Genomic DNA, 6,906 nt, shown 5'->3' with positions numbered 1-6,906 from the left:
CTGGGATGCAGAGGCTATGGCTCAACTCAACCCAGGAAAAGTGTAGGAGATATTGGTATGATGAAGCTGGAAGCTTCCGGTGTCTGGATCTCTGACCAGTCTGAGAACATCTGGCTTCTTCTGGCCACAGGTTTTCTCTTCTTCTGGACTTGTCTCTGACACTCAAAGAGCAGCTTTTCCCACTCTTAACTACATAGGGGATTGCTCCCCATTATTTCAGAAGCATGATTCACCATGATCACCATCGCCCATGCCTTTGCCTCCCCGCCCCCAAGCTGGCCTATACTCTACCTGGGTTTGTCTGTGAAGGCCATGAGGAATCTCCTGTTGCGGTAACATCCATCATCCTGCTTACTGGACATGCTGCCTCACTAGCTATCTATCTAATTCCAAGCCTTGTTCAAGGGGTTGATACAAACCTTCAAAGCCCTCAGTATTCTGGAACCAGGCCAGAAAACACACCTGGTTCCTCTAGTGCGGGACTGGGCAAAATACAACCTGCAGGCCCTGTGCGATCCAACTCGTGGACGCAACAAGGAGCCTCAGGCAGGCTCCCTGCCTGCCCTGCCCCCGCACACTGCTCCAAAAAGCAGTTGTTGTCTTCTTCTTTGCCCTTAGCTCCTCTGGGAGCATAGGCCATCAACAATTTCTTTCCAAGCCTCAAAAGCAGCTGTGGGGCCCTGTTTATCTTTGAACAGCTGTGAGCCTGGGGGAGAGGCTTCACACACTGGTCCCACCCCCAGCACAATCCCATTGGCCAGTTTCCAGCCAATGGTAGCTGCCTGTCTGAAGAACAGGCAGCATGCAAAGTACTTCTCTTCCCCCTCCCCTGAGGCTTGCAGCTATTCACAGACTCACCTGGCTTCTACTGCCAATGTGGGAACGGGCCAGGCAGAGAGCCTGCCTGAGAAACCTGCTGGGCTGCTGGTTGGGAGTCACCCAAGTAAGTCTCCTGGCAAGAGCCCCCCTCTAGCACCCCAGCATCCCAGTCCCTTACCCCTGATCACAACTGCCTCCTTCACCCAAGCTCCCTTCTCGACCACACATCTCCTCCTGAGCCCAGTCCCTCACTGCAAGCTCCCTTCTGCCCCCAACCTCCATCCCAGACCTCACACTTAATATCATGGAAGAGTGCAGCCCTTAACCACTTTCCAAATTCTTGGAGTGATGTCCCATCAAAAAGTATCACCCCCCCAGTTCTAGTGCAACTTCTTAACATCTGCTGTCTCTATCAGTGAGGAGGATGGTAAATTCTCAGACAGCATCCAGTTATGCAATATTAAGGAATAGAATGATACTTCCTTCACTAATGATTTCCCTATGCCCTGTATCGTGACGTTTGAGTTCTTAATTTAATCCTGGTGTGGGGAACTGCAGATACTCTCTATTCTTCTGTGTTGTTGCAATTACTCACTTAACTACAAAATAGTTTCGGAAGCCCTCCTAAGTCCTTCCTCTTGTGTCTCGACGTCTTCCCTTCTGTTGCAAGATGCTTGATGCAAGGATTTTCTCCTCTGCAAGTGGGTTGGTTAGCAGTTGAGATGCACCTTAATAGAAACCAGGAATCCATATATGATCAGACGGTGGAAAAGATTTCAATCTGGTGCCAGACACTGCAGCTCAGATTCATCTCCACTGAGGCTAGGTCTACACTGCAAAGTTAAATAGGAAAAGGAAATGTAATTTGCGATATGCAAGTTGCATATCTTTTGCTGATTTACTTTCAGAAGAGACTTTTCCGAAATTTGGCACCAAATTTCAGAAAAAAGTGCTCTTTCGACAGCTCCCTTATTCCTCGTAGAATGAGGTCTACAGGGTGTGAAAAAACACATCCGCTTTTTCAAAAAAACCCTGTAATATCCTGGAAAAGCAATGCAGTCTAGACATAGCCTGAGTCTAGTGTGATTTCCTGGGGTCTCCTTGTCCCTCGGTCTCTTTTTTTTCCCAACTCTAAGATGGCAGCGTATTTGTTTCCCTGACCTATTGGTTTCCTAATTTCCTGTTGCTGCTCTGTATTAGTGAACTTTCTGCATTTTCATGGGAGGGACTTTGTATGCCAGAGGTTCTGAGGCTGCTGCACCACTGCGCTGTCCAAAGCTCAGCGGGGGAGGGCTGGTTTCCCAAGACGCTCCATGGAGTGAACAGGCTGCAATAGCTCTTAAGAACTAGCCAATTAGCCCATCATAAGAGCTCGCTCGCTCTCTCTCTCCTCCTACTGCCTCCCCCCACCCTCAGCTCTCCTCCACCTCCTGCCTCTCTCTCCGTCTCTTTCTTTCTCTTCTCCCCCTCCTGCCTCTCACTCTCCCTTTCTCTTCTCCTCCTCCTGCCTCTCTCTCCCCTCCGTCTCTCCCACCCCCTTCCCCTTCCCCTGCCTCTTCCCCCCCCCCCCGCCATAGCAATTGGCTGAGTGCTGCCTGCTCAGCCGGGCTGCCGTGAGGGAAGGAGGCGGGGAGGTGACGTACGTGTATGTCACTGCCCCCCTTCTCCTCCTGCCATGGGGGAGCCCTCGGCCCCTTGCGCTGCTGGCTCCCCTGGCTTCCCGGCTGAGGAGCGCAGCACTCAGTTGAGTGCCACAGCGGGAGTGGAAAGGGAGGCGGTGACATACACAGCCCCACCCCCTGGACGTGTACGTCACTGCCCCGCCCTCTTCCCCTCCCACCGTGGTGGCTGGGCTGAGTGCCGTGCCCCTCAGCTGGGCCCCAGCAGGGAAGCAAGCGGCGGCAAGCGGCCGTTTGGGGTCCGCACTCCCCATCCATGGGAAGCGTGGACCCCAAAAGGCTGCTTGCCACCGCTTGCTCTCCACTGGGGCCTGGCTGAGCGGCGCAGAGCACCACGGTGGAAGGGGAAGAGAGGCGGGGTGCTGACATACACGGCCAGGAGGCGTAGTATGTCAGCATTACAGACGCACAGACAGGCTACTTAGCTCTTAAGAATGGATTCATCCTAACTGGGGAGATGAAGGGAAGGATAAGACAACGGGCCTACGGACAGGATGGGTGGAAGGACATAAGTTTGCCCCCGTGTGGCCTGACAGACAACCCAAGGGAATATTGGAGGAAAAAGTATAGAGGAGAGGGCCACTCGGTGAGAGAAAACCCACCTCCCGAGGGGCATGCTACCAGTGTGAGCAAGAGGGACACTTCCAAAGGGAATGCCCCATGATGGACTGTACCCTGGGCCAGCGGGTGACCAGGGGCCCCAAGGAAGGCACAGAGAAAGTGATAAGAGTGGTGACCAGAATACATCTAGATGGGAGACCGAGGGAAGCTCTCATCAATTCAGGATCTGCCCAAACCCTGGTGTGTGAGGAGCTGGTACGAGGGAAGCGGGAGACAGGGGAAGTGGTGTACATGAATTGTGTCCACGGAGATGTAAAACCCTACCCAACAGCACGGTGTGAGGGGGCCAACTCACCACCGCAGCGCCACCAGCTGTCTGTCCTGGGAATTAGCTCTTTCTCGCCAGCTGGGTGCCTTCCCTCTGGCGGCGTCTCCCCTCTTTCTCCCGGTCACGGCATCCTTTTCGGGACACTGCCCTCCGGCAGTGCCCACATCAGTCTCAGAGCCCCCCCTTCCAGGGAGTGGTTGTTTACTCAGCGTGCCATGTCTCAGGCCCTGCAGCTTTCTCTGCCAGAGCTCCCCTGGCCCTGCCTTGCTTCCCCAGCACTGCTTTAGTTCCAAGGATTCTCCTGGTCCCCTGGCAGCCAGGTCCTTGCTGCCCTATGTCCAGAGCTGCAGCCCAACCTCCTCCTCCCTCCACGAGTCCTTCATTATATAGCCCTCAGCTGGGCCTTAATCAGTGAGCCTGCCTCAGCTGGGGCTTTATTCCCAACCCTTGCTCAGGGCTGGGATTAGCCTTTAAAGGGCTAGTACAGGGCAAGTGCCCTATCACATATGGGTATAGGTATCCAACGGCTGCCGGGAAAGACTCTGGAAGGTGGGGAAGGCCCCCACTCTTCCTTATCAGGTTGTGTTGGGAAGGGACTGGCCAGGGTTTACAAAGTTGTTGCAGAGCAAAGCTCAATCTGGGGTTATGGAGTTGGAGAAGAAACAAAATCCCAGGGAGGAAGGGTACATGCTCCCAAGGGTCGAAGGGACCACAAGCAGAATAACCTCAGTCCCAGTCAGTGATGGATGAATCAAAAGGGGTGAAGAACCCGCATGGGAAAACCCCGATTTCCTACAGGAATAGAGGGAAGATCCTACACTACAGAATGCCAGGGAACAAGCAACAGCGGAAGAACAAAAGCCAGAGGAACCAACCCAAGGACAGCCACAAGGAACACACTTCCAGGTACGAAATGACCAATTTTACCGTGTGGTTGGGGATCAAGAAAGGGGAGGAGAGGTATGAACTGGTGGTGCCCGCCCGTTACCATCGGGAAGTTCTGGAGTTGGCACATGCCAATCCATGGTCTGGGCATCTGGGGCGAGAGAAAACCCTAGCACGGGTAATTCAAAGGTTCTACTGGCCAGGGGTGTATAGAGTGGTGCGTGACTTTTGTGGGTCCTGCCCAGATTGCCAAATAGCTGCCCCCACGGGAGTACCCAAAGCCCCACTAATACCCCTCCTAGTGGCAGGGACGCCATTTGAACAAATAGTGTTGGACTTTATAGGACCTCTTGAACCCTTCTGAATGGGACATCAATATATTTTGGTGATCCTCGACTACGCGACACGGTATCCAGAGGCGGTACCCCTGCAGAATACCGAGGCACCAACTCTGGCGGCTGAATTGGTTAAGGTCTTCTCCCAAGTGGGGCTCCCGAAAGAAATTTTAATAGATCAAGGGACCAACGTTACTTCTCAACTGATGAAAGAGCTGTGCCGTTTGTTGAAGATCAAGACACTGCGGACGTCCGTTTATCATCCCCAAACGGATGGCCTTGTAGAAAGGTTCAATCAGATGCTAAAAGAGATGCTACACTGGTTCATGCAGGAGGACCCCAGGGAATGGGACCAAATGTTATGAGTCCTATTGTTCGCCATTAGGGAGGTACCCCAAGCATCCACAGGCTTTTCCCCATTCATATTGCTGTATGGCCACCAACCCTGGGGAATATTAGACGTCCTGAAAGAAGACTGGTAGGGACAGTCGACTCAGTGTCAAAATACAGTACAATATATTCTACGATTGCGGGAGATGCTGCACCGGCTGGGAGGGTACGCCAAATCAAACCTGTTAAAAAGCCAGGCTAAATAGTCTCAAATACTACAATCAGACAGCAAGAATCTGACAGTCTGAGCTGGGAGACCGCGTGTTGCTTCTACTGCCTGTCCGGGAGTTGAAGCTCCTGGCGAAATGTCAAGGGCTGTACGAGGTGATACGAAAGGTCGGAGAGACAGTCTCCGACTGTCAGGAAAAAGAAGGGATACTCAGATATTCCATGTTAATTTGCTGAAGAAATGGATAGTCCAAGATGGCCTGATGATAGCCCCCAAGGGACCAGAGGATGATCTTGGCCCCTGGAGTAAGGACTGCTTAGAAGAGGAAAGTGTAACTCTAGGGACCGACGTAACGGCCACCAACAACATTAGGCCAAAGAACTCCTACGACGATACTGCTACATCCTCACCCTGAAGCCGGGACAAACGTCGATGGGGTGCCATAAGATTGTTATGGAACAGGGCAAGTTAGTACAGGAACCCCTCTGGCCTTTGCCCTGAAAGATGTGGGATACCATCTGGTAGGATCTTCAGCTGATGAAACAATGGGGCGTCATGTCGCCCATTGTACTGGTGCCCAAGCCAGATGGTACCATCCAGTTCTGCATCAATTTCTGCTGCGTTAACACCATCTCTCACTTCCATGTGTACCCCATGCCCCGAGTGGACGAGTTATTGGAATGCCTGGGGCATGCCCAGTATATTTCGACACTCGATTTGACAAAGGGATACTGGCAGATCCCCCTAGAACCAGAAGCCAGAGAAAAGACGGCTTTTTCCACCCCTTTTGGGCCTCATCAGTTTATAATGATGCCGTTCGGCCTCCATGGGATGGCTGCAACGTTCCAAAGGGTAATGGATAAATTACTGGCTCCACATCACACATACACTGTGGCGTATATAGATGACTTCATGATATACAGCCCTACTTGGAACACACACCTATAACATCTGGAAGCCATATTAGCCGCATTGGGAGCAGCTGGATTAACGGCAAATCCAAAGAAGTGTCATATCACCCAAAGGGAAGTGTCCTATCTAGGATACACGGTAAGGGGTGGACAATTGAAGCCCTTGGTGGATAAAGTAAAAGCCTTACAGGACTACCCTGTGCCTACGATAAAGAAACGAGTGAGGAATTTTCTGGGGTTAGCCAGATAGTACCGAAGGTTTGTCTCCAGATTCGCAACAATAGCCGCCTCACTGACAGAGCTAACAAAGAATTTGAAACCCACAATAGTGCAGTGAACCCCACAAATAGAGCGGGCTTCCCTGACGTTAAAGGAAAGGTTAACACAGGCAACCGTGTTAATACAACCGGATTTTGAGAAACCCTTTTCTTTATACATAGATGCCTCAGACGTTGGATTAGGGGCCATACTGGCCCAGGAGCAGCAAGGAGAAGAACATCCCATGCTGTATGTCAGCAGAAAACTCCTAGCACGAGAACGAAGCTACGCCACCATTCAAAAAGCGGCAATAAATTTAGGCTTGAAACCTAAACCCTGGTGTGGCTGCATTCAATGAAAGAGATGAACCCCCACATTATGCGCTGGTATGTGGTGTTACAGCCATATAGTTTTGAAATAGTCCACCGCCCCGGGAATAGGCACCAAAATGTGGACTTCTTCTCCAGAATAGCAGAGAGAAGGAGAAGGGGGTCCAGGCTCGGTAAAGGGGGAGGTGTGTGACGGGACTGTGGGGACCCGCACTGGGTCCAGCAAAGCCTCCACCCCTGTG

This window comes from Pelodiscus sinensis, chromosome 22 (genome assembly GCF_049634645.1).
Source record: "Pelodiscus sinensis isolate JC-2024 chromosome 22, ASM4963464v1, whole genome shotgun sequence".
Lineage (NCBI taxonomy): Eukaryota > Metazoa > Chordata > Testudines > Trionychidae > Pelodiscus > Pelodiscus sinensis.
This window is presented reverse-complemented; position numbering follows the sequence as displayed.